Source organism: Prionailurus bengalensis, chromosome B4 (genome assembly GCF_016509475.1).
Source record: "Prionailurus bengalensis isolate Pbe53 chromosome B4, Fcat_Pben_1.1_paternal_pri, whole genome shotgun sequence".
Classification (NCBI taxonomy): domain Eukaryota; kingdom Metazoa; phylum Chordata; class Mammalia; order Carnivora; family Felidae; genus Prionailurus; species Prionailurus bengalensis.
Genome location: NC_057358.1, coordinates 139,962,959 through 139,990,626, shown reverse-complemented (window position 1 = coordinate 139,990,626; position 27,668 = coordinate 139,962,959). Strand labels below are relative to the sequence as shown.

The 27,668-nt window shown below is 55.9% G+C and overlaps 1 long non-coding RNA gene across 1 annotated transcript; it reads left to right on the top strand.

Annotated features, from left to right (window-relative positions):
• Positions 1 to 15,425: 15,425 nt before the first annotated feature.
• LOC122472957 lies at positions 15,426 to 19,419 on the top strand. Its single transcript, XR_006294567.1, has 2 exons — positions 15,426 to 15,946; positions 16,406 to 19,419. It is a non-coding gene; the product is annotated as an uncharacterized LOC122472957 (long non-coding RNA).
• The last annotated feature ends 8,249 nt before the right edge of the window (positions 19,420 to 27,668 follow it).

The following is a 27,668-nucleotide window of genomic DNA, read 5'->3' as shown; positions in this document are numbered from 1 at the left end:
TTTGGAGGTGAAAAATGTGAAATTCGTTATTTCCTAGTGTGAAATCATGTTAATGCCCACCAGGTACACAAGCAGAGGGGGGGATGGGAAGAAGCCTTTGGTTTCTAGAACACATCTGTCCGGGGCATCTTTATTTTTTTTAAACTCTTTTTAATGTCTATTTATTTATTTTGAGAGAGAGAGAGAGAGAGAGAGAGAGAGAATTCCAAGCAGGCTCTGCACTCAGCACAGAGCCTGACACAGGCCTCAATCTCAAGGACCCTGAGATCACAGCCTGAGCCGAAATCAAGACTCGAACACTTAACCCACAGAGCCACCCAGGCGCCCCTGTCTGGGACATCTTTAGATTCCAATAAGCACAACTGAAGCAAGTCAGGAAGAAGGGGCTGGGAGGTGGGGTGCCTGAGAGCTCAGACCCGGGGACTGGCCGCCCAGGCTCTCTCTGCTTCTGCTCCAGCAGCGGATCCAGAGAAAATTCGCAACCCCCAGCCTCACTCTCCTCCTCCGTGAAGGGGGTGGTGGCCATTCCCGTGCGGCGGGCGGGCCTTGTGGGATGGCCCGCATGTCCTAAGCACCCGATAATGGCCACTCTTGCCTTGAATCATCATGTAACTTTGCCGTTGTGTTTTATGTCCCTTTGGGGACCAGTTAGGAAAGTGCGTCACTTCTCAACTATAAAATTTTACAATGTACCAACTGTACAAATATTGATTCTCTGTAATAAAGGGCCAGGCCTTCGCTCGCGTGTAAATGAGGGAGCAGGTTAATGTCCCCCACCCCAGCGTGGCCCCCCAAAGGGGCTGCTCTGGGCCACACACGGATCAATGGCTCCCACAGGTGGTGGCCTTCCCCAAGAGCGAGGGGGAGAACTGTGTCGGCACATCTGGTAAATCCCAGAACAGCCAGGTGAGGCCACGGAGGCCAAGGTCCTTGGCACCTAGAGATGCTCAGAAATATCTAGAAATAACGGCCGCTAAAGAGACGTCTGTCAGCTGAGGGGTAGAATTCACTCATCCGTCCCTTCTTTGTTCCTTCTCTTGTTCAGTGAAATTGAGCGTCTGTCTCCTGTGTGCCGGGCTGTGTCGTAGGCCCCGGGAATAAACGGTGAACCGCACGGACGTGGTCCCTGCCTTCGTGGCTCTGAACTCTGGCATTCTTCTCTCCCATTCGCGTGTGTACCCATTTCACAAATATTTGTGGATCTTTTACCCGCTGGTGGGCAGTGTCAGGGGCACGGCGATAAATAGAGCAAGCTGCAGCCATCACCAAATGTGCACCGCTGATTTGGGGGTCTGAGACGCAGTAAAGAAGTAAAGACAGGCGTGATCTAGCAGCTGGTGGCTGACGCTGAAAAGGAGAACGGAGGAGGACAAGCTCCCGGATGTTCTGGGCAACAGGAGCCGCACGTCTGGGGCAAGTGAGTGAGGGGTGTGGGAGACTCAACCAGAGTCAGTCAACGAACTTTTGCTGAGCACCTACTATGCACCGGGGCCTTTGATAGCGACGTTGGGAGCTCCTGGTCCGGGGTCTCAAAGACCAAGTTGAAAGAAGCAAGCACATGCTGACGCGGGGTGTCCCTACCGTTCGTGGCCTGTGATGCCGCCTTCTATACGCCAGGCGCCTTTGCGTATCTTGGATACGTTGCGTCAAGTCATCTTCCCCCAAGTTTGAGGAGAGTCACTAAACACAGGACCGCTTCACAGAGGAGGTCACCGAGGCTCGGTCGGGGGGTTAAGCGGCCCAGGATGGAGCAGGATTCGAACTCATGAGTACGTGGATCTGAAACGTCCCCCACCAGGTTCCCACTGGGTAAGACTGGGAGGCTCCCTGGTCCTCGGGGAGGCTGCCTGCAGGCGGGGGGTGGCGAGGGCCTGGTGGTCTGGTTTGATCGGTAGGTGGGTTGTTGTGTGCTGAGCGAGGGGGACCCGGCCTCCCCCGCAGAAGGTGTTTACATGTGCTTCCCAACACGGGGGAGTCTCTGAGGCAGAGTCGTTCACGTCCCAAAAGAGGGACGAGCTCACATCCCAACACTCCAGCGGAGCTGGCCTCCGTTTCCTGCTTCCTCACCAGGCCCGCGCAAGAGCCCTCTGGAAATGCATTTCCAATCTATGTACTCAGCCCTCCCTGGCTGCCAGTTGGAGTTTCACACCTCCCAGCATCCAGCTAACGAGGCTGACCTTTGATTTTATGTCCCCCTTGTTGAGAATCAGGTCAAGAGAGAACCTCGAGGATGAACTCAGAGCTATTTGCGTTGTAGTATGTAATTCTCCTTGGCAATTATTCTCTATCTTTGGTCGTAAATTATGGAATCCTCCTTATCTGAGAGCATTTATTAAGCACCTATGCAGTTCCCAGAAGTGTGCTGAGAGCCAGGGATGGGGGAGAAGTAGGTTGGAGGTCCCTGACGGAGCTGCTCCTCTGAAGCAGAAGGCAGGGCTAAGCAGATCCCGGGGGGTCCCCGTTAAGAGCTCTAGGATCTTGGCGGGAACACGGCTGCGTTCACAGAAGCCACAGCGCCTGTGTGCCCTTCGGTCCACGCAGCCCAGCCCAGCCAGGATGTCAGGCCCGGCCACCCGACCCCGAGCCACCCCAAGCGGCCTGTGTGCCAGGCCCTGGGCCCGGCGGCGAGGGACGGGCTGGTGTCCTCTGGGTGCCCAGGGCACCCGGAACAGCCACAGGGTGTGGAGGAAGGCAGGACTCCCAAGCCGCTCGCGGGGTCGGCAAAGGTCGCGCAGGAGAGGTCGTGGGCGCGCGAGGCCACAGGCAGCCGCCTGCTTCACATTTTTTTGCGCACAGTTGGGCAAAGTAGTTGTGCGGCAGAGAGCATTTTTGGGGGTTTGAAAATAGCACCTATTGTTTCCTAAATACAAAATCGCGTGCATCCATTATGAGTAAATCGGGAAACACGGAAATGCACCCAAAGCAGTGTGACAGGAAGAGATACTCGTCATCACAAAATATCTCCCGCAGAAGCTGCATCCTGTCCCAGAAAGGAGTCTTTGTCTGCTGAGACCTTGCCAGGTTGGGGCGGGGGTAGCTGCCGCGGGGGCTGTGGGTGCAGGGGCACAGCGGGAGGGAGGGGGTTGGCGTAGGAAGGGAGAGGTGAAGAGCTGAACGGGGACAGAGCATGAACCGGCGGGGAGGGGAGCCCAGTGTGCCCCCTTCTGCGCCCTCCGTGGCCCCCAGCGTCCCTGAGCGGCTAGTGGGTTGACGTGCTGGGTGATGTAGAAGCAGTGTGGGAAGGGCCCACGCAGGTCACGCTCCGGACTCTCGGGAGAATGAGCCCCAGGGTTGACGGACGTCGTGAGAAGCCCTGAGCTTCTCAGAGCTCGTGGACTCGGGCTCTGGGGTAGTAGCTGGGAGGGTGCAGCCAGTGCCATGGACGACAGCAGAAAACAAAAACCCAACCACAGCTAATTGGTTTACATTGCTTATAGTTAAATTATCCATATACAACTTGGTGTATTTATATTGGTGTATTTACTCAAAATATCATGAGACGCCAGCTTACACCACGCGCTCCTCCAGGCAGAGGAAACCAAGAGCGATAAAGAGAAAGGAGGCCGCCACGGCATCCACAGAGCTTTGACACCGGACGGAATGATGTCAACAAATGTGCAAGTAAATCTGTGAAACCCACAACAGCAAATCCAACAACAACACAAGGCAAATGGGATGGGATTGGAATGGTTCTCACCTCCTACCCGCCTCCAGACTCAGGGCGAAACGGACTGAGTTTCTTGGCTTCCCTAAGCAGGGAGGAAGGACGAACCAGCTGGGAACGTGCGTGGCGACTCCGTGCAGGAGGGGGGTGCAGGGGGGATCCTCTGGGTCTGGCCTCCCCAGTTGGGGCAGCCATGCTAACTAACCAGGATTTCCCCAGAGCTGCTGTGTCAGAAATCCAACGACCCACACGAGGACGTGATGGTTAAATTTACACATCAACTTGACTGAAGCATGGGGCGCCCGGATACTTGGTCAAATGTTATTCTGGATGTTTCTGTGAGGTGTTTTGGATGACATTAACATTGTAATCAGTGGACTATAAAACGGGCCACCCTCTTTAATGTGGGTGGGCCTCGTCTAATCAGTAGAAAGTCAGAGCAGCACAAAAAGGCTCCCCCTCCCCCAAGGAAGAGGGAATTCTTCTCACCTGACTGCCTTTGACTTAGACATTGACTTCTTTCCTAACTTAGGAGGGGGCTGCCCCATCCGCTCCCCTGGGCCCTCACCTTACCAACTGACTCTGCAGGTCGTGGGGTCTCTGACCTCCACAGTCATGTGACTCAATTCCTTAGGAAATCCCTTCATAATATACGCATCTTCCTACTGATTCGGTTTCTCTGCAGAACCCTGACGCACACATCCCAGAGTCCAGAATCATCCCCACGGATACCGAAACGACGATGGACACGCCCCCTCAGTTGGTGCCAAATGGGTAGAATCTGGTCGGGATGCAAACCGTATGGTCAGGCTCCTAGACACTGATAGTTGCCCATACAGACTGTAATCGATCAACTTCACAAGACTGTTATCCTGCAGTCCACACAGCTGGAGTTATTGGATTTTACACATGATTCATTTTTACCACATGTGGTATGTCAGAGGGGGTAGGTACCACAGAGACAAACAAAGTGGGATGGTCTTGGACCACCTCGGTGATAAAGCGACACTTTCTTTCGGGCTTCCCATCATCCATACGTGCAAACCTCATTTGCATAGTTTACAGCATGCTGAAGATCTAATTTCATTTTTATAACATAATTTAGTTATCATTCACATATCGTAAAAATCACTCTCCTGGTGTCTACAGTTCAGTGGGTTTTAGTACATTCGCAGGGCTGTGTCCCATCACCATTATGCAATTAGAGAACATTTTCATCACCCTGGATGGAACGCTGTGCCCGTTGGCCGTTTTCCGCCTCCTCTCAGCTCCCGGAAACCCCTAATCCGCTTTCTGTCCCTGTGGATTTGCCATATTCTGGACATTTCACGTCCGTAGTCGCACAACGTGATCTTTGTGACTGGCTTCCTTCTGTTAGAGTCGCATGTTCACGGTTCACCCACGTGGAAGCACGTGTCAGTACTTTGCTCCTTGTGGTTGAAAACTAGGGCATCATCTATACACTCCTCATCGTGAAATCCAGTTGATGGACATTTCCTGGATTTCCACTTCCTGGCTGATGGAATAATGTGGCTGCGAACATTCGTGCACAGCTGGTTATGTGGACTTGTTTTCATTTTCAGGGGGCATTTTCCAAGGAGTGGAATTGCTGAGTCACAGGTAGCCGTGTTTAATATGTTGGGCACTAGCCAAAGTCTGTCCTGGGTGACATTACCATTTGGAAGCCCCCTCAGCCACGTACAAGGATCCCGATTTCCCCACATGCCCACCAGCACTTGGTGTGGTCTGCCTGTTTTCAATTTGGCCAACCGGGCAGGGGGGAAGTACTCTGGACCTGCCTGTCTGTCCTGACTAGCGGCGTGGAGCATCCTTCTCTGTGTCGTCCACTGTTTGTGCAGCTTCCGGGAAGAAGTGTCTACTCAAGTCCCTCGTCCACTTGTAGGCTGATCCATTTGTATTTTTATTGTTCGGTTGTAAGAGTTGTTCACATGTTCTGAATGCAAACATTCTCCCTCCCATTTATTAAGTTGATGACATTCTTTTAATGTTTACTTTTGAGAGAGAGAGGGAGCACGAGCAGGGGAGGCGCAAAAACAGACGGAGACACAGAATCCGAAGCAGCCTCCAGGCTCTGAGCCGTCAGCACAAAGCCCGACGCAGGGCTCGAACTCATGAACCGTGAGTTCGTGACCTGAGCTGAAGTCGGACGCTTCACTGACTGAGCCACCCAGGTGCCCCGACAACATTCTTTTGAACCACAAAAGTTTGGGTTTTTGATGAAACCCCCTCTGGTGTGATATTGAAGACAGAATTGCTTACACCAAGATCACAAAGGTTTACTCCTGTTTTCTCCTACGAGTGTTACAGTTCTAGCTCGGCAAACATTTACCATCTTGTGAGAGTTCTACCCCAGGGTGCGTGCTGAGTTAATTGCATACACAGCATGAAGGGAGGAGCCCAACATCATCACTTGCGGGTGTGTGTTTCGTCTTACTGCTCTCTTTATCCAAAGGACCATTCCCTCCCTAGCCAATGGTCTTGGCACCTTCGTCAAAAATCAGTTGACCATAATCGCCAAGGTTTGTGTCTGGATTCTTAGTTCCGCTGCAAAGACCTGAATCTCTATCTTCATACTGGTGCCGCACTACACCGATTTCCTGTGGCTTGGTGGTAAATTTCAAATTTGAGAAATGTAACGCCAGCCACTTTCTTCTTCTTTTTCAGGATTGTTTTGGGTATTCCAGATTCCTTGTGTGTCTGTGAGAAGCAAGGGAGATGATTCATTTCCAGAAATACCAAAGAAAAACTGTGCTGTCTGGTTAACAGTAGGTTTACAACCTGTTGGAAATATGCACAAACCCCCCCTCCAAGAGGGAGTCCCAAACCCTTAGACACTTCCTTCCTGGTTCTCCTTCCCCTGTTTCATGGGCTTATTTTCACAGGCTTTGCAAGGAGCATGCGCCCAGAACAAAGGGGGGCTGAAATTCTCTGCGTCGCCTCAGGAATGTACATTTGTTCCAACCAGACTGCTTTGTGCCTTCCGTGGGCAGAGGCGACCTCCGAGTAAGGCTGTAACCTCTGAGGTGCTCAGCCAATGAGGAACAGGGTGGGGGGCACTTCACGCTAGGAGATAAATGGTTGTAACTGCCCCAAGGTCGCCTGTCCCTCAGACCTACTCTTGCAAGAACGTTGATTAAAGCCTGGCTTCACTGTGCCCTGAGTCTCCGTGTCCCTCCTCTGAGTGGGTCCTTGGACTTATTTGTCACAATATCCAAATGAATTTTAAGGATTGGCGTGTAAGTTTCTACAAAAAAAAAAGGCATTTGGGATTTTGATAGAGTTTATGTTAAATCTCTAGATCCATTCGGGGAATGATGCCATCTTAACAATAATAAGCATCCTGATCTGTGAATACGGACTATTTTCTCACTTAGGGTTTCTTAATTTCTTTCAACAGTGTTTTGTGACTTTCCATGCACAAGCATTGAATTTCTTTGTTAAATACATTGCAAATATTTTATTCGGTCTCATGCTATTGCAAATGGATTTGCTTTTAAAATGCGGCTTTTTGGATTGTTTGTTGTCAGTATATGGAAAACAATTTATTTTTATATGTTGGTCAGGTACCTGCAACTTTGCTGAATGTGTTCATTAGGTTTTGTTGTTGTTGTTGTTGTTACTTAAGTTTTTTGGTTAGCAATCTCTACACTCAACGTGGGGTTCAAACTCACGACCCCGAGATCAAGAGTCCCATGCTCCACGGACTGAGCCAGCCGGGTGCCTCTTTTCATTTGTTTTAATAGTTGTTGAGTGTGTGTTTGTGTGTGTGAGTTTCTTAGGATTTTCTACAGGCATGATCGTGTTACCTGAGGATAGATAGTTTTACTTTTTCTATTCCGTGGATGCTTTCTGTCGCTTTCTCTTGCCCAGGTGCCCTGACTAGGACCTCCAGGAAAATGTTGGAGAGGGGTCGTAAGAGCAGACATCCACGTCTCGCTCCTGACGTTACAGTGAAAGCACTGTTCTGCCCTTAAATATGATGCTAGCTGTGAGACTTCTGTTTACGTCTTTTATCAGAATGAGAGAGTTTCTTGTTATTCCTGGTTTCTCACGTGCAATTTGTCGTGGAAGTGTGCTGGAATTTGTCAAATGCCTTTTCTTCGTGTACTGAAATGCCATGCGTTTTTGTCCTTTATTCTATTGATGCGATGTATTACACTGATTGATCTGGCGATGTTTAACTAACGTTGGAATCCCAAGTGGTCGTGGCATATAATCCTTTTTATATGTCACCAGATTAGGTTTGCGGGGGTTTTATGGAGGGCATTTGCTCCTATATTCATAAGGAATATTGATCTGTAGCTTTCTTTTCTTATGATGTCTGCATCTGTTTTATTTATGATAGCTGATTTAAAGTCTCTGCCTAGTAAACCCAATGTCTGGGTTCCCCAGGGAGAGTTTCTGTCAACTGCTACAAGCCCCCTTCCCCCTGCCCCGCGGATCGACCATATGCTTCTGTTTCTTTGTGCGTCTCATATATTTTTTGGTGAAATCTGTTCATTAAAAAAAATACAATGTAACAACTCTGGAAGGCAGATCGTCCCTCACAAACCTATAGATTTGTGTTCCTTGCTGTGTGTGGCCACTGATTAGTTCAGTGGTCACCTAGCGACCGGACGCGGATTTCCTTAAGTACCTTCCCCCGACGTGGCTCCCAGCCTTTGCTGATGGGGCTCTGTGTATCTTCGGGGTCCAGTTCTTGGCAGGCACGTGACAAGGTGGCCTTAGCCTTTGCCTCCCGCTCGCGCAGAGCCTCAAGGTCAGCCACGGTGAGAGATGCGTCCTCCTCGGGTCTTTTCTGGGCATGCGCGCAGCCCCGTGTGCGTGAGTGGTCTTCTGGAGCCCTGGGGGATATTTCGTTTTCTGGGCCACTACTTTGGACATCTCATTCCCCCCAATTTCCCTTGTAAGCTTTTTAGCCAGTTTCTGTTTCCTCCGACTGGTGTCACTGCCTCAAGCAGCTCAAAGTTAAGCAATTGCTACTGATTGTTTTTGACGAACACCCTGGGTCTATAGCTTGTTTGCACAGAATGAGTTCTGAGTCAGGTCAAATAAAGACAAGCCCTTTGAGTCGGTAGTTTCCAGACGGGTCAGCTAGCGATAGTCCTACAGCTCTGGAGCCTTGTGGGGAGCCCCAAACGCATCTTGTCCCTGAATGGCTGCCGGGCTGGTTTTCACACCCACCACGGATCTGTGGCCACTGACCTGTACCATGCGTGGTGGGGGGTTCTATGTGTCAGCTCGAACGGCCAATGGGGTGCCTACGCATATGGCCAAACACTGTTCTGCTGTAGCTGTGAGGGTGTTTCTCGGTGAGACGAACATCTGAATTGGTAGATTTAGTCAAGGACATTCCTCTCCCTCCTGGGGTGGGCCCTGTCTAATCAGTCGAAGACCTGACTGAATGGAACAAAAAGACTGAGTTAGGAGAATTCACAGGTTCAGCTGGACACTCGTCTTTTCCTGCTTTCGGTCTCGAACTGAAACATCGGCCAGTCTCGGGTCAGAGGGCCGCTGGCCTTCTGAATGTGCATCGTGAGCTCTCCCTGTTCTCAGGACGCTGGACTTGGCCAGGGCACCAGCACCGGCCCTCCTGGGCCTCCAGCTTGTAGACGGCAGACCCTGGGACGTCTCCGCCTCCAAAACCACGAGAGTCAGTTTCTTACAGTAAACATATTTCTGTATATTTTATATCCAGGGAAACCTATAATAGGAAGGATGCGTGTGCGTGCCCCGCAGGTCTTGCTGGAGCTGTTTCTCTGGAGGACGCTGACTAATACGACACGATAGCCGTGCTGTGGGGTCCAAGGCTGCCACGGAGGCAGGGAGGGGGAGGCCGGGGCGTACAAGTCGAAAGGCCGCAAAGTTCACCCGTCATGACGGAGACTCGGCCATTTTTGCTGAGCGCCTCCTTCGTGAGTTACCGCAAGGCTTTGTTTAACATACAGTCTGGAAAGGTTGATTTCGACTAATTTTCCCTGTGTTCTCATTGCTTTGGTGGAGGAGTGGATTTTCAGAGGTCGGTCCCCCGTCACCCCGGAAGTGCCTCCCTGCCAGCTCTCCCCAGAGGGGGTGGACCGTGCGAGTTTCGCCGTGGCTGGATGAACGCAGAACCCAAATCGGGATCTGTGGGAGCAGAACAGACTTGGGAGGGATTTGGATCATCCGGGAATGAGGTGGCTTAGCCCCAGTCTGGTTAGAGTGTGGGAAAAGTGAAAGACCGATCAATGAACGGCTCTGTCTCCTGGGCTGGAGGAGAAGGCAGCAGATGTCTGTAGCTTTGAATGCCGCCTCTGGGAACAACTCCCTGCCATTGGAAAGCAAAGCTGTGTGGCCGCTGGGTGCTGAGCACACCTGCAAGGACACGGGCCGTTCAGGGGGGACGAGCTTATACAGGTGGATACGTAGGGATATGAGGGCAGAGCAGGTCACTGGGCAGATCTGGGATCCGCTCCGGGAGGTGACGCCGTGGGGACGCCAGTACTCTCCGGAGCCGGTCTGGAGAGGCAGAGGGTCTTAGGATTGGGTGAGATTCTGCGTTAACAGCGATGAACCAGGGGCTCCTGGGGGCCTCAGTCGGTTAAGCGTCCGACTCCGGCTCAGGTCATGATCTCACGGTCCGTGGGTTCGAGCCCCGCGTCGGGCTCTGTGCTGACAGCTCGGAGCCTGGAGCCCGCTTCGGATCCTGTGTCTCCTTCCCTCTCTGCCTTTCCCCTACTCACGCTCTGTCTCTCTTTCTCAAAAATAAACATTAAAAAAATAATTTAAAAAACTAAAAGAAAACACAACTGCGATGAGCCAGATACCAAGAAGCCCCTGGGCGAGCAAGGACGCTGGAGGGGGAGGCAGGGCAGAGCATCCCAGGCACGGAGTGTCAGCGTCCCCGCTGATGTGATGTGAAAGCCGGATGCCTTGTGAATCTCACCAAGTAGGTCAGATTCCAAATGGACGAATGGGATTTGCCACTTCGACAGACACTACAGGCATGAGCGGCGCTCCTGACGGCTATTCCTGTACTCAGGGGTGAGACCAATCTGTTCTTCCACAGGCTTTCCAGAGGGCCCGCTCTGTGCTCTTGAGGCTGGCAGTGGAGCGTAAGCCAGGCTGAAACGTCCCCAGTTCTCATGGACCGCGGGGACAGACAGACAGAAAAGCACAGAGAAGGGGGCAAACAGCACAGCGACAAGCCCTACGGAGGGTGATGAGTGGCACTTTGTGCCGTGACCGGCGAGCAGGGTCCTGGGGCAGTGCGGGGGGCCGGGGGCTGGGGGGGGGGCGGAGCCGGAAGCAGCCAGAGCAAGAGCCAGGGACGTGAGGGTGAGTGCCCTTGGAGCCGTGGGGCCGGTGTGGACGGAGGTGCGGGGCGGGGGAGGGGGATGTGCACCAGAGGCCAGGACAGCGGGGGGCTCCTGAGGCCGGGCCTCCTGGGTGGAATCTTGGGTAGAATGATGACTCTTACCCTGAGTGGGGACAAGAGGAAGGGTTTGCCGAGCCCGTGGCCAGCAAGAGGGGCAGGGAGGTGGCATCCTGTGAGGGACCCTCACGCACGGCAGGTCTGGCTCTGCCCTGAGCTCCAGCCACGGGGGCGTGAGCAGCGGCCCCTCCCTGCCCTGCACTGTGTGCGTGTGGTTTCCGGGTCCCCCGTCCCCGGTACAGGGGACACTTAAGTGTGTGCTGTGTCCTTGAACAGTGCAGAAGGCATGCGGAAGGGGAAGAGGGACACCTCAAGGGGGACCGCAGGTGACACATGCCTCTCACCTGGAGGGGCTGCCGGCCACCCCCGGGGCACGCCGGTCACTGAGGACTCAGGGTGGCTGACCAAGGTCAGGTTCCAGCTACGCCCCTCGTTCTCTGGGAACAGGCTCCAGTGAGAGCCCCTGGGACCATCTGCGCTGGTCTGAGCCTTGGGAGGGCAGGGTTGTGGTGCCCTGCGTCCTGGGCGTCCCTGGGCCATCTCTGTCCTGTCCCCAGTGCTGAGCAGGGGGACGCTGGTCCTGGCTGGTCCGCTCAGCCTCGGGTCAGGTCGGCTGAGCGTCCGTCCCTCCGCGTACTGTCTGATTCTGACCAAAACTCAGGGTCTGTCCGGTTGACTGGGCCTGAATGGGGACTCTGCAGGAACAAGCCGGTCACCGCCACTTAGCCAGATGGTGGGGCCGGCTCAGGCCGGCAGAGGCGCTGGGAGCTGCCCACAGCACTTGACGCAGGACTGTGGGTGCACAGAGAAGGGGAGGCCGGTTATCAGGCCCCTGAGGCAGCTGAGAAGCCGACCTCAGCATCTCAGGGGCCAGTGGTGGCTTTGGAGGGACCTTATGGTCCACGGTGGCCCTTCCTTGGGGCCCAGGGCCCCACCTTCTTGCTCTGTGCCTTCACCTACCTGACAGCGGGAGGTGGGGGCTGGACCCTGTGACTCACACCGCACCTGTTCCTCAGGATGCTGCTGACGAGGAAGCGCCTGGCCTCCTCCCAGCTTCCCGCCTAGCGGGGTGGCCAGACGCGACCAGAGGTCACAGGGAGGGTGACAGATGTCTCCACAGCTTCCAAGCCAAGCTGAGCCCTCGGCGGAGGGCAAGGGACCTACGGGGACCCGGCAAGGTGGCCCTGGTCTGAGGGACCTGAGTGTGACGCTGGCCACCTAGGCGACCCCGGGGCTGCTTGCCGTTCCAAGTGCCGGGATGGCGTGCTTCTGGCCCCGTGGAGCTGTGTGTGGGGGGCGAGGGGGGCGATGGGGACCCTCGCTGGCGGAGGGAGCCGCCAGGACAAAGCGCAGAGGCGGTGGCCGGCGAGGACGACAGACCGCAGGAGGGTCGTCGGGGCAGGCGCGAAGGAAGACGCACCTGTCGGGACTTGGAGGCTGGGAGCCAGGCTGGGCACACTCTCGCTCGCTCGCCCCGGGCCGCACGCGAGGCGGCTGCCGCCAGGAGGAGGTGCCCGCACGTATTGATTGCTGGATCGATGTCAAGGCGGAGGGGGGCCTCCGGTGACCCGCCCCGTCCTCGCCCGGCCCCGTCGTCCAGCGTCTCCGTCAATGACTTGGATGGAGGCATCACAGGGCTCTGCTTGTCAAATTTGCAGATCAAAGCTCAGAGGACGGCTAGCGTGCTGGAAGAAATGCCCTGGGCACAAAAAGCTTCTTGACAGGCTGGAACAATGGACTGTGGACAAGATGGAATTTAGCAAGGTTAAGTGCGAAGTCCTGCTCGCCGGTTAGAAAAAAAACCCAAAAACCACAACCACGAGTGCTCGAGCCGACGCGGGAGACACGGGAGGGAAGGGCCCGGCAGATGGGCGGGTTCTGCAGCGGCCCAGCCGCGACCCCATCCCCACGGCAGGGCCGGGCCCGGGCCCGGGGAGGGAAGGGGGGCGTCCCCCGTCTGCACAGCCCCCGCCCGGCCCGGGGGTCACACCGCCCTGCGGGGGACGCTGACTAGAGGAAGGCGTGCAGGGCAGAGTGACCAGGGCCGGGTCGGATGGGAGAGGTCAGCCCGTTGAGGAAGGGCTCCCCGGAGCCCCCAGCGTCCCCTGGGGCCCAGCAGGAGAGGTGCCGGGAGACGTGACAGGGAGAAGGATTCTTGGCTGGGTTTGAGGACAGACGTTCTGACAAGAGCTGTTAACCATGGCGTGAGATGCCTCCTGGGGCCGCGAGCCGAGAAGGCAGAGGCAGGCGGGCCATCTGTCGGGCGCCCCAGAGGGCTTCCTCTCGGCAGATGGAGCCACTGGGGGTGCCCGTCAAGCCCCCATTTCACAGATGGGACAGCAGAGGCGGGCGGGGCTGGGGGGGGGCGGCCGCCGGCTTCTCGGACGACTTTGCCATCAGCCTCTGGGATTCTTTCCTCGGAGCTGAAGTCAAGTTTGCTCAGGACACGTAAAAGGGGAACGAATGTGCATCGGGTGAGACAGGTGGGTCCCCGCCCCTCTCTGAGTCAGGATCCAAATGACAGACAGACATGGGGTCAGGATGACAGCGCCAGCCCCGTCCCCAAATCAGGTTCAGAGAATGAGGTCTGTTCGGAGGTCGCAGGCTGGGTTACTACGTTTCTCCAAGGGAGGGGGACAGCCTGAACGTGGGCGTCTTTCCAGGGACCTGCCCCGCTGAGGTCGGCCTGGGGGTGGGGGGGGGTCAGGGCAGATCACCTGTGGTCCTGGGGGGCCAGCGGGGAGAGCGGACCCTGGGTATCCCTGCCATGTTTTGGCAAGTCTTGCATTGTGAGAAGTGGGGTGCGCAGGGAGGAGGCTGGGAGGGCTCTCTCCAATGTCTCTGGAAGGCGAAAGTTCGGTCTGACACCGAAGGGCAGATCAAGCTCCCCCACTGGCCCCAGGCAGGCATGTCCTCACGGGCTCCCACAGTCTGCTTGTGCACACCATCTTGGGGGGTCCAGGAAACACCAGGATGGGAGGAGGAGGAGAAGGGGGAGGGGGGAGGAGGTGGGGAGGGGGAGGGAGAGTCAGTTATGCCAGATCAGACCCAACCTGAGAAGGAGTCTGGGCTTCAAGGCGACATCCAGGTCAGCTGAGCGAGGAAGGAGACGGGGAGGGACGGTCACCCAAGGGGCACGTTCAGCAGCTGGAGGGAAGAGAGGGCAGAGTGAGGACGGCAGGCCTCTGTCCCCACACGCCTGGAGCGGCCCTGAGTCCTGGGGAAGGGCCGGGGGGCTGGCGGCAGGGCTGGGGGCTGGGCGGGCTCTGCCCCGAGTCCTGACCGTGTGGCTGGGGCTGAGGGGACCCTGGGTGTCGCCAGAGCAGCGTCCATGGTTGCAGGAGCCTGGGACGTGGTTGCGGGAGCTCTGGGGACCTCTGTCCAGCTGGCACAGCCACTCATGGTTCCACCGAGTGGAATCAGAACCCGGAAAGAGAGAACCGGGGGTGGGGGGGTTTCATTTCTTTGGGCTTTATTTACAAGGGAAAGAAAATTTCAATTTGGGTTTTAATTTTTCTCTGGGAACATAGTAATTGGAGGGACTCTCACTGCTCGGAAGAGGGAATTAGTCACCTTGTTATCATTAGAGCTAGTTGAAATGTCCCCGAAGACTAACTGGGGACAGGCGGGTGCTGCACTTAGGTTCAGCAATGCCCCCTGTGGCCCATCTTGGAGCCTGTTCCGAATGTAAAACTGAGCCGGCATGTGTGGACCCACACACGCGTGGACCTGCACACACACACACACACACACACACCCCTGCATGGTGGATTTTTGCTGGGCATCCCATGAGGCTGCTCTGGGGGCCTGGCCCTCGGCTGTCTGCGCTGCAGGGAGGGGCAGGGTGGCCCTTCACAGGCACTGGTGGCCTTCAGGTCGGGGACCAGGACAGCTGGCCTCGGGGAGCTCTGCAGTCTGAAGTCACCGGGTTTTGTTAAGAAAGATTCAGCCCAGTTTGACTCCTCCTTGCACAGGATTAAAACCCAGAGGGAAAGGGACCCTCCACGGAGACCCTGCAGCAAGTCCTGGGGTGTGGGGGGCTGGGACAGGCTCCTGGAGGAGACGTGGCCTGCAGCTGGGAAAGTGGGGGGTCTTGGGAGCGTCCCCGGGAGGGGGGCTGGGCAGGAGTTCAGTGCTCAGATCCCAGCTGCACCCTCACCAGCTGTGGGGGCCTGGGAAGCTCCCTGCCATCTGCTCCCCAGTGCTCCCATTCGGGGAGCGGGGATGGTGGTGGGGCCGCCCCGGGGACCAGGCGACAGCAGAGCAGACCTGTCAAGGGCCCGGGGCGCCCCTGGCACGCAGAGCAGGGCTCAGAGTGTCAGCTGTTCTCCGGGAGCTCACTCCGTAAGCAAATTAGACAACCCCGATTACGGGAGTCAGCAGACAGAGTTTACCTTAGCGTGGAAGGGTTTTCTCTCTTTTTTAAAAAGGTGGTAACGGTGGATTTAAAAACACCCAGAAAACACAGAACTTCACACCCCACCCTAAACACATTCCTGGAAGTAATCATTGTTAACAGCTAGATGTGCATTTGGTTTTTCTATTCACATATTAACACACACACCTTTTTTATTTTTTTTTTTGAAGGGAAGCAGCATCAAAACAAGCCTGTTGAGCTCTCCACCTCCCCCCCGCCCCCCGCAGATGCAGACGCGCCCGCAGGTCCCAGACCCGCCGGCTTCTGGCCACCGTCCCTCTTTCTCTCCCCAACAGGTTCCGTTAAGACCAGCGTGCGGACACGCTCCCCTGCGAGCACCGGGTTCCGCGGGACGGATTCCCCACCGTGCCGGTCTCCACCTCTCGCGTATTTGTGCGCCGTGAAAGTGCTCGCCGACAGCATTTTCCGGGTGACGTGTCCACCAACATGTAAGAGTCCTCCTTCCCCGCCTTCCTTTCGATGTCATCGGTGTTCCGCGGTTCTGCCCCTGCATATATTAAAACCAACTTTTATTTTAGTTTGCATCGATTTGCTGGTTTGGGGGCGAGTTGTTTCCCCCCATTACTTAAAAGGCAGGAAAGGACGTGGTGGCTGTGGTCCCGGCGGGCGGCCCCTCGCTCACAGCCCTATCACCCCGGGGGCGCCTGGCTCTAGCAGGCACTTTGTGCTGCATTAATACAAAGGGGAAATCTCCCCCCCCCCCCCCCCGCCCTGCTCACCGCACTGAGCTCATATCATCAAGGAGTAGGGCACAGGAGTCCCTGGGATTCTGCCCCTTCTGGGCAGAAACAGTCGGGGTTTGAACTCCAGGCTCCTGGGAATCCAGTGTCTCTATTCACCTCGTGTGTCTCTGGCTCCCGCTCTCCAGGAGTCCACGCAAATGAGACCTGTTCCGGACCCTTCCTGATGCTCCCAGAACACGTTGACTGCGCCCTGCTCCCGACTTCACATGCACCCGTGAAGGTCACCCTGGGTCCTCGGTTTCCCTCACAGACTCCCAGGACGGTGCTCGGCTCAGGTCACTGCCTGTTTGGTCTTATTTTGAAGTAATCCCAGGTCCAGCAAGGGCTGCAGTCGAGTCGGAGGACCAATGCGGATTCATCCGGAAGACTTCAGAGGCCCTGGGTCCGGGGTCTGGGACATGCCTGGTTCGTGGCCAATGGAGGCCGTGACACTTGGAATAAAGAAGCCGAACAGGGTGGGCGGGGTAGGTGTGGGGCGCTTGGACCCCACCCCCACCCCTGCATGAAGCTGGCCCAGGCGAGGCCACACCTACGGGGACACAGTTCTGATGGGCAGGCAGGGGGGCTCCAGCAGATGCATGAAGCAGGGCCAGAAGCCCCCTTGCAGCTCTGGACAGGGAGCCGGCTCCTCTAGGCCAGTCCGGCCCCCTCTGCCGGGCAGAATACCCTGCCTTCCCGTCACAGCAGGGGGACACAGCTGGGGCATTCCACCCCCCTCTCTGGCACGGATGAGAGCGAGCAAACATAACCGGCCACCCTGGGGCCGTGGGAGGGCCCGGGAGATGCAGGCGGGACGGCGGGTCACGAGCTGTGCCCTCCTACAAGTCCCGGCCATATTCTCGGGGCCGACTTTGTCCTCCGTGAAATGTTCTCATCACAAACCACCCACACTCGCTGCTGCAGGACGGATTCCAGATCCCCGGCCGGATCCTAGGAGCACACAGAGCAGGCCTCAGCAGAGCGGGGAGCGCCCACAAGCCCGTGTGACACTGAGTGCCACCTGCTATCTGTCACCTCTCGCCAGCTGCCGCTGGCCCTGTCCCTCGTCGGCCCAGTTGCTGACTGTCCCTGGAAGCAGAAAGCCTGCCTGCCCCTCCAGGGGCTGAGAAAAGGAATCAACGCTCACCAAATCTCAAATCCCCACCTGGCAGAGGCTGTTGGGTGGGAAGCGTTTGCCTCCGGGAAAAAGACAGGCGTCCCTCTTGATGGAAGCCCGCCCCGTCTGTCCTGCCGGTGGGGTCCCTGAACTCGCAGCCCTGGCCGCTCGCCTCACCCGCAGGGATGCTGCCTATGCTCCTGCAGGACCTCCGCGGTCTGTCCCTGGCATATTCCAGTCCCGCGTGCCCTGTGAGTGAGAGGTTCTGTTCCCCAAACTCAGCCTCTCCTCCTCTCCGACGTCTCTCTCCCGTGGTCAGTGCCCCGCATGGGGTAGTGCACGGAGATGCAGAGCAGAAACCAGAAGGTGCCTCTGGTCATCGTGAACTCTGCTTTCTAACGAGCCTTGGAAGCCAGGCCTGGGTTCCCGTCCTCACTGTGGACGGTTCTGTTTCCAGTAGAGAAGTCTGCTCTGGGAGGCGTCAGGACCTTCTGGGGGTCTGGTCAGAGTTCCCCTGAGCCTCCAACGAGCCCCATGGGGTGAGCGCCCCGGAAGTGTGGGGACCGACCCTCCCGTCATGGCCGCTCAGGCTCCTCAGGGTGGCTACTCGTCCGTCTCCCCACTCATTCATTCGCTCGTCATGCCGGTGAAGCCACCGCGTCAGCCCTTGGGAGACACCAGCTTCCTCAGCAGATTTCCTTCAGATTAAATTCACATCGTACCCAGGGGGAAGTCACGGTCTGTGAAAACAACCAGGACTGCCGTGTCCCCGATGTGAATTTCAACTCTGTGATTGACTGTCTCCGACTGTCTCTAAGGGTCTTTTTAGACGGGCTTTGCTCGACTCAAGGCCAGTTGACACAAGCATGTGGCTATTATGTCTCTTGAGTCTCATTTCACTGTGAGTGTCCCTCCTCCCTTTTGGGGGTGTGGGCTGGGGTGCTTGTTGAGCTCCCGGGACCTGAAGACTCTTTCAATTTGGCCAACCACTTCCTTTTTGTGTTATTTCAAGTGATCTGGAGGATGGATTCCATTTCGGTTCACCACCCGGAGCCCCCAAAACTCTGGTTGTCAGGATGATGAGTGCACGGCATGCTGTGGGCCCGGCCCATCCGTCCTAACTGTCCCCATCACCTGCTGGAGGACGGCAGGAGCATCTGCTGGTGACTGTCCCCTACACCCACCAGTTCACTGGGGATTGCAAAACAGCGACTGTGTAATTCTGTCATTCTTTCTGAATTTATAGCCTGGCAGAGTTCTAGAAAGACTTTTTTTTTAATCAGCCCCTTAGTTACCCTGGAAGGAAAAAGAAGGTCAATTTTGATTCCTCCTCCCCTTTTCTCATCAATTTTCAGAGGGATGACTGGGTATCTTAGCAACCTCCATGGTTTTATTTTGTTTTTGAGAACGCTTATGAAATTATGAAAGACTTTCAATCAATGCCTGTCACATTCTCTTTGATGCAAAACCAGTCTCCCTCATGCCCGCGTCCCTTTCACTCCGCCACGGGGGTCAGGGCAGCATCTTCCATTCCTGGTAGAACCACATTCCCCAGGATCGTTTGCAAGGTTCTTGCCTGAAAACCACTTAGCTATCTTTCAGCCCCGATTCCTTCCAGAGGCAAATAGTGTCTGCAGAACATAATCCAAGTCTGTCGGTCCACCATGACCTTAGCCATCCATGCTTCTGGACAATTTTACTGGACGAAGCCAGGAAATGCAGGTAAGATGTATCCTTCAAGAGAAAAAAAAATATTGGTTTATACCGTTTCCAATTCGGATTCAAGATGGCTGGGTTTCCTGTAACTTCCTTTGTGTTACACTGGCTCCTGTTTTTGGTGGTTCCAGAAATCTTGACTCCAAGACACCCTCAAAGTGACAATATAGCTTCTAACAACATGACTCCTGACCGCCGTTCATTTATACTTAGGATACGCTCCTCTGGGGGGGTACCATCAAAATACCGAATTTAAAGTCAATTATAATGATTATTTCTCTCTTGTGTGTGCCATCAACTTGGAATACAGTTTATTGCAGGTTGTTTCAAATTACCGTAGTTTTATTTTCTCTTGAATTTAATCTTTAAGAATTATTTAAATATTTAATAGCTTTGGGCGCCTGGGTGACTCAGTCAGTTGAGTGTCTGACTCTTGATTGTGGCTCAGGTCATGATCCCAGGGTCTTGGGATCGAGACACACGTCAGCCTCCGAGCTGAGTGTGGAGCCTGCTTAAGATTCTCAATCTCTCTCTCTCAAAAAAAAATAATAATAATGGCTTCAAAATCAAATTTTTTTTTAATAAAAAGGCATTTTTGGCAATGTTTCTCTTTTCTCCCTCCTGAACCCTTTCTCCTCTGCAAGTAACCACTTTAAGTCATATTTGATTTATTGTTTCATTTTTTCTTCCATTTTTTTTCCATTTCTACAGAAAAAAATAACATTTTTAAAGCATTGTTATGTTTCTTTTTTGTTTTTATTTAATGTAATAATATATCTTGGGAAGAACTCCTTATTCATGTAGGGAATTATTTCTTAATTTCTGTACCCCTGCATTGCCCTCGGTTGTGTTCATGCATCAGAATTGACTCAATAAGTCCCCACGATGAGCATTTGGGATCCCCCCAGCCTTCCACTGGTATTGATATTATCTCACCGAGTGATTACAGGATAATTGTAAGAGAATGGGACGGCCTACTGGACGCCATAAATTAGCATTCTGCTTGCCCTGTGGTGTCTCCGCTGGAGATCAGAAAGAAAGAGTCCCATTGGGAGGCCACTGCTTTAGTCCAAGCAAGATGGCGGGTTGGAGCAGGCTGGTGGTGGTAGCCACGGAGCATCACTTCCAGATTGGGGTGACGTTTGAGGGGAAGTCTTTGTCAGTGGAACGACTCAGTAGACAGAGAGAAACACCCTCATCTGGTTCTTGCCACTAAAGCCCCTCCCAGGCATTCACACCTGGTCATCACAGACCCTTGCCCTGGCTTCCGGCCACAGGTCAGGACACGGTGTCCATTTCTCCTCTTTCCTGCACCCGGGCCCTGCATCTTCCTGTTTGCTGGCTGAGCAGAGGAGGCCCAGGCTGACTAAGGCGGAGACGCCCTTTGCCTACGTTAAACACGACTTCTACGTGAAACAGAATGCTGACCACCTCGGTCTGAGGGAGTTGCGTTCGGATTCACCTTTTGGTAGAACAGATCCCCAAGGACAGTGGGTGGAAACTTGCCTTAAATCCCCTGATAGACAAAGTTCACCCAGAATGGAGGGAGGCCGGGTCCAAGGACCACTGCTGTGTCTGTCATGGTGGACGTGGCTGGCCAGCCACCGGGATTCACGGTCCTTCCCACGGTGCAGAGCTTTCTGGGAAGTGGCCTGCCAGGGAGTCCTGTCCGCACCCATCCTTGTGGTTGGTGAAGGCCAGGTGACTAGGTCTCACCTACTTACGGGCCCTTGTGGCTGACAGTTCAGAAGCCTCTCTTTCTCCACCTGTTTCCTTTCAAGCTGATTGAAAACAGGGGTGACCAGGGCTCCAGGGGCATATGGGCCACAGACCCGAGAAGCCTGGACCCTGAGAAGCCTCCACTGCATCATGATGCCACTGATGCTTTGGGCTTTGTGTATTTATTTTTAATTTATTTATTTGTTTTGAGAGACAGGCAGAGCATGAGCAGGGGAGGGAGAGAGAGAGAGAATCCCGAGCAGCCTCCACACTCTCGGCGCAGAGCCCGACTCGGGGCTTGAACTCACGGACTGTGAGATCATGACCTGAGCCGAAAACCAAGAGTCAGATGTTTAACCGACTGAGCCACCCAGGCACCCCTGGGATTTATTTCTTAAACCAACATATGTCACCCTTCTGCATGTATAAAGTGCTTATTAGCACTGAGATCCAGTGTGAATCTCCTGACATTTTTTTTTTTAAGTTTTTTTAAATGTTTATGTATTTTTGCGGGAGAGGGACAGAGACAGAGCACGAGTGGGGGAGGGGCAGAGAGAGAGGAAGACACAGAATCCGAAGCGGGTTCCAGGCTCTGAGCTGTCAGCACAGAGCCCAATGCAGGGCTCGAACTCACGAACCGTGAGATCATGACCTGAGCTAAAGTCGGATGCTTAACTGACTGAGCCACCCAAGCACCCCTCTCCTAACGTTCTAAAAACCACTTTTTACGTGTGGACAAATCCCAGCACTCCACCTGGCCTGCTGCAGCTCACCGGCCTGTCGAGTGGGCTCCGTCCCCCACCGGACTCTAGGGCAGGGCCCAGTGTCTCCAGCTGCTGGTGCAGAACACGCACACGGGGGCTACAGAGAAAACAAAACAAACCTACGTAAATGTGGGGTATGGCACATTAGAGCAAAATAATTTTTATAGATTTGTTTAAATACGCTGATAGGAGTAAAAATTAATCTAAGAAAAGTAGATTAAAGCGGAATCCAGGAGAGACGCACGGTGCAAACAGATCTCCTAAATGCCTGGCATGATCAGCTACGATCCCAACAAGGAAGCTTCCAGCTCAGGACCGCCCTCAGGCCCGGTGGGGTCTCAATGCAGACAGTGTCCGCAGACAGAAAGCCAGGTGGTGAGGCAGCCGGGTGGGATGGAGCGGATTCGGGTCTCGTAGGGTCGCTTCGCTTCACACCGCGGAGGTGACGATGGGGTCTCCAGGCTGCAGGCCCAGGGGAGCACAAGCCTGTGCAGGCCGTGAACCCCAAAGCTGCTTCCCCTGCCTTGTCCCCTCCCCTTCCAGCTGCGCCCCCTGTGAGTCGGCCCCGGCCGCGGTGCTGGGCCGTCTTGCTCAGGTTCCTTTCCTGTTCTTCCAACTGGGCCAGAGCACAGAGCAGGCGTGGGACAAGGACCCTGGGAGGAAGGAGCCATGGTCTGTCTGGGAGAAGGCTGCAACCGGAGAGAGGGAAGGGTTCCTCTGGGTCTTGGCAGTAAAGCCACAGCCCCATCCTGGGTCTCCATAAACACCGGTGCACAAACAGAACACACACCGCTTTGGGCGCCGAGAATAACGGAGCGTTGGCGGGGTCCTCGCTTGGCAACCCCGAGAGGTAGGTGCTGTTGGCATCACCCTCTCGCAGAACAACTGGAAAAGCCGCGGCGTGCCCGGCCCGGGGGCAGATCTGGCTGGCACGCAGAGTGGGTAACCCCCAGCCCAGCTCCGCCGGTCAAGAAAGGACGGTGAGTCACTTCGGGTGATGTTCCAGCCAGAGAACTTAGCTGCCTGCTGCTCCAGACCTGTGACGCGTGAGACAACAAACCAAAACCAACCAGAGCCCTTAGGTGATCTGATTTATGGTTTAATTACGTGCCTTTGGAGATGACTTAGGGGCTTCTGTGACTGTCCTCGGCCTCGGGGATTCTGCGCGGAACCCGAGTCCCCTGTACGGAGAGCCACGCGCCCAATGTGCCCAGCCTGCCTTCCAGGAGGGCAGGTGCCCGGCACCTACAGAAGGCAGCTCTCCAGCTCTGCACCTGCACCGTCCCTGGACAGAGCCCAGCCGAGCCTGGGGCCAGGGCCACGTCGCCTAGCCCTTGGCATCAGACGGCCTCAGCTGCGTTGGCCGCTCAGAGCGCTGTGATTGAGCCAGACTCGGGACAGAGGACTGGTCCGGAGACTGTGGGAGAATGAGACACACCCCCCGCCCCCCCATCTAGGAGAACTCAAGTCCAGAAAGCTGGGCACGTGGAGCACGCGCTGGGCTCCCATGTTTGTGGATTTGCACGTGAGGTGCCCTGTGTGAATGAGCCCCTTGGCCTGCACACACCCCTACGGCCGCCCCACTTGCCTGCTCCTGCGTGTGTCCCCAGACTTACCATCCGCCCGTTCGCCTTCCCCGCCCTCCCCCACCGAGTGTGCTCCCTTCTCCAGGAAACACACGCTCCGCTGGGCTCTCAGACCCTCTTCCCTGCGTCAGCCCCAGGCCTGCTCCCAGGCAGAGCCCAGCTCTGCCTCACCTGCCCCGGGGAGCCTCTCCCAGCCCCTCGCGTCTGTTTTGGAGAGGCTGTTTCCAGGCCCCTGGGCCCCTGCCTAGGAGGGGAGCTGAGACGCCGCTGGACGTCCGTGGTCAGGGTTCGAGCTTCCCGCGGCCCCCTGGAATGAGAACGAACGGCAGGGGCCATCTCTCAGTCACGTTTGCTGGAAAACACTGAGGTCTGAGAGGTCACACAGCTGGACTGTAGGTCACCTGGAATCCGTGCACCTGTCAGCTATCTGGTCCTGCCGGGAGGGAGGACAGATGGAGGGCTGTGCCCCGGACCCAGAGATGCCACCCGCAATGGTGCCCGAACAGCTCTGGAGGCCCGGAGGCCATGGGGGCAGGGGGGAGGCGGGGGCGGGGGGCGGCCAGGACGCTGCTGACCCCGGGTCGATGATGCTCAGACATCTGAGTCTCGGAAATACTCTCCGCTCTTAGAAGTGAGTGAGGAGGGAGAACTTTTGTTCACCGGGGTCATGTCTGCCGGGTTTCGGTGCCGAGGAATGTCCTCAAGGCAACGTTTGCTTCCTCATGAAGGACTTTTAACCGAAACAAAACATTTTCTGAAACAAAGCAAAAGTCAGTGGGCAGAGCGGCGCTGTTAGGTTTCTGCAAATCTCGGCAGCGTTGGCCTTTGTGACGGCAGATGGGGCCTGGGGGCGGCGTCTTGCTCACACCGCTGCAGTATGCTGTCTGGGATGTCCACGACAGAGTTCGGCCTCGTGCGGGCGTGTGCTCAGAAACAGAAGAGTCTTTTAACAGATGTTCCAGATAGCCAGGAAGATGCTTTTTTCCCGGTATCCCTTTCGCACGTGCACGGTTTTACAGCATCACACGACGGGGACGTGGCGGGTATTGGCTCACGGAGTCACGCGGATTTCCCAGATACTGACGCATTGCCTTATCCAAGTAAAAAGTCGTCGTCGTCATTGCCACCCCTTAGCTCGTCAGGGAAGCCTGTCAATATCGGGAAACTCTCGAGGATCAAGGGCAGAGACCAGCTCTCCGAAAGGCTCCGTTTGGCTCTGACGTCTCCAGCCTCCTCGTGGCTCCCGGCGCGGCGTTTTTCCTGACGCGATGGCTCCCTTGTTCATTCTGAAGAGATGTCCGCCCAACCCCCGAGTCTGGATAACCACGGCTCGTGTTCAGACGTTCTTTCCGGGAGAGCAGCTGCCCTGGGGAGGCGGCCGGTTCTGCCTGTGACCGTCACCACACTTTTCCCTGGGACGACTCCCGCGCGGCGTTTTGTGTCTAACTCTCGCTTTATCAGAAAAAAAAAAAAAAAAGTTAAAAAGATGTGTTCTCCAGGGTCAAGAGTTAATAAAATGAGTATTATTTTCTTGCTTCATCAAGGACATTGTTACGTAAAACCGGTGTTTTCTTGTGGATCCATCTGTCCCTCTGTCCGTCCATCCACTTGGCTTCCTGACTGCCCCCTGCAGGCGTGTGCTGGAGAAGCAAACAGTGGCAGCAAAGCGTCTGGGGATGTGGCCCGACCCACAGCAAGAGGCCATCGGTGTCTCTGCTTGTGGGATGTGGACAGCAAACCTCAACCCAACGCAATGGTCAAGTAACTGCTTAGAAAGGTTATGAAAGTTGTGAGCTCATGAACATCCCGGAATTTTCTCTGGGGTCCCCCAGGCCCCGTGGAACACGCTTTGAAAACCCCTACCTTGCACGATGCCAGAAGGGACAGATGCATAAGTCACATGACCAGCATGATTTTCGAATCCTAACATGGGGGGCTGATGCTGGGCCAGTGAGAGCCACCCATCCCTCCCTCCCTCCCTCCTTCCACCTCCCTCCCTCCTCCCTCCCTCCCTCCTTCCACCTCCCTCCCTCCTCCCTCCCTCCCTCCTTCCTCCTCCCTCCTCCCTCCCTCCTTCCTACCCTTCCTCCCTCCCTCATTGACTTCCTTATTCCCTCTCTGCCTCTTCCTCCCTCCCTTCTTCCTCCCTCTTCCCTCCCTCCTCCTCCCTTCCTTCTTCCTCCCTCTTCCCTCCCTCCTCCCTCCCTCCCTCCTTCCTCCTCCCTCCTCCCTCCCTCCTTCCTCCTCCCTCCTCCCTCCCTCCTTCCTCCCTCCTTCATTGACTTCCTTATTCCCTCTCTGCCTCCTCCTCCCTCCTCCCTCCCTTCTTCCTCCCTCTCCCTCCCCCTTCCTCCCCTTCCTCCCTCCCTCCCTCCTCCCTCCCTCCTCCCTCCCTCCCTCATTGACTTCCTTATTCCCTCTCTGCCTCCTCCTCCCTCCCTCCTTCCTCCCTCTTCCCTCCCCCCCTCCCTCCTTCCTTCCTCCCTCCCTCATTGACTCCCTTATTCCCTCTCTCCCTCCCTCCTTCCTCCCTCCTTCATTGACTTCCTTATTCCCTCTCTGCCTCCCCCTCCCTCCTCCCTCCCTTCTTCCTCCCTCTCCCTCCCTCCTTCCTCCCCCTTCCTCCCTCCCTCCCTCCCTCCTCCCTCCCTCCCTCCCTCCTTCCTTCCTCCCTCCCTCATTGACTCCCTTATTCCCTCTCTCCCTCCTCCTTCCTTCCCTTCCTTCCTCCCTCATGGTTTGTCTGTTCACTCAGAAAGCCCAGGCCCCCACCTCTCCCAGCCTCTCCAGACTCAGAGCACATCCCTCCCAGCTGAGACACTCACCACATCGCTATATCCACACGCCTCTACACTGCAGGGGGTCCAGTCCCACTGACCCCACACGCTGATCCCCTCTCCCCATGTCACACTCAGGCTCCTCTTTCCCGACACCCCCACCCACCCAGTTCTAAATTCTGCATCCATCTCGAGCCCTCTGTCACACTCATGGGGACACGGAGGAGAAACCCAGAGAAGGTCTGGCAAAGTGAAACCTTTGAGGTGGGCGGTCTCGTGGGGAGAAAGCCCCATGTGCCAGCGTCAGCAGGTCTAAAATGAACTACGCGATAGATACCCCCCGGGGGCTGGGCACTGAGCAAAGTTGCGCCCCCACCCCTCATCTTGTCCCCTCCCCTTCATAAGAAAACAGCGGTGTCCCCGTGTTTCATGCCAGACAAGAACTTTGAAGGCCTTCGCGGCTGCTACCCTTACCTCTCCCCACAACCCAAATCTGGTGCAAGTTCTGGAAACCCCTCCTGCGAGGTTCTGAAACCTGTCTCACCTATCCATGCCGGCTGCCACGGCCCTAGTCTGAGTCGGGATGCACATGGCAATCACCTTGATCCCTTCTGGAAGATACTGGAGGCTGGACCCCACCTCTGGATGCTGACCCGCTGGCCTGGGTGATGCCTGGGCAGTGGAGTGTGCCCCCGAAATCCCCCGATGCTTCTGATGTGGAGGACCATGAGGGAGCCCTCTGGGTGCATCGGGGGTGGGGCACGGGGACCTAAGTCCTCACTGTCCCTGACTGGAGCGTGGGGTCAGCCCCCAAGCCCGCTCTCTGGCTTCCGTTTTCTCCCTCTCGCCCCGCACCTCCCTCTGCCCTGACCCAGGTCCCCCCGGGACACCCTGTTTTCTTCAACTGACGAGCAATTTACACAAAACAAATGCACAAACCCTTCAGGCACCGCTCGTGGATGCTCACATGTGTCCACACCGGGTAATCACCACACACCTCCGAATGAACGTCCGGAACCTTCCCAGCACCCAACGGGCTCCCCTTGCGTCCGCGCAGCCCTCACCGCCGCACCACGGGCACAGAGGAACCGCGTAGGAACCGGATCACAGCTCGCCCCCCCGCCCCCCTGCTGCGTGTGGCTACCTTTGCTCAGTGCCCGGACTGTGCCCTCTGTCCACACAGCTGCTGCGTTGAGAGCCCGACCATCGTCACCGCCGTGCAGGCCCATCCCTCCTCGTGCCCCGCTCCCCACCACAGGCCAGCACGGGCAGCATTTCGGGGGCCACAGATTAGACGTGCAGCTAACACCCAGAACGTTCTTGAGCACACAGGCCTGAAGGAAGAAACGGGAAGCAGGGTCCCACTCACGCGACCCGAAGTGGCTATTTTGGAACAACTGCACAGTCACAATTCTTACCGGTGAAAAGACACTCAGTGCGCGGATGGTTTCGTCTGGAGACACCGTGCCCACAAAATCCCTGGTTGCTGAACGCCCCCCGGACATTTGCATGTGTTTCCCGCCTTCAGAAGCAGCCCAAGCACCTTGCCGTGAGGACACGCGTCCTGCCCGCTGGCCTGAGTCTGGTTGAGTGGCAGGACCCGAGGCCCCAGGCGCTGTTCTCGCCCTCGTCCCTTCTTGTCCTCTCCTCCCGCCAGCCTGTGCGTGGTGTCCAGGAAGTCCGCGAGCAGCGCCCAGCCTGGGCGCGGAATCCGGAAGCAGGTAGAAGCC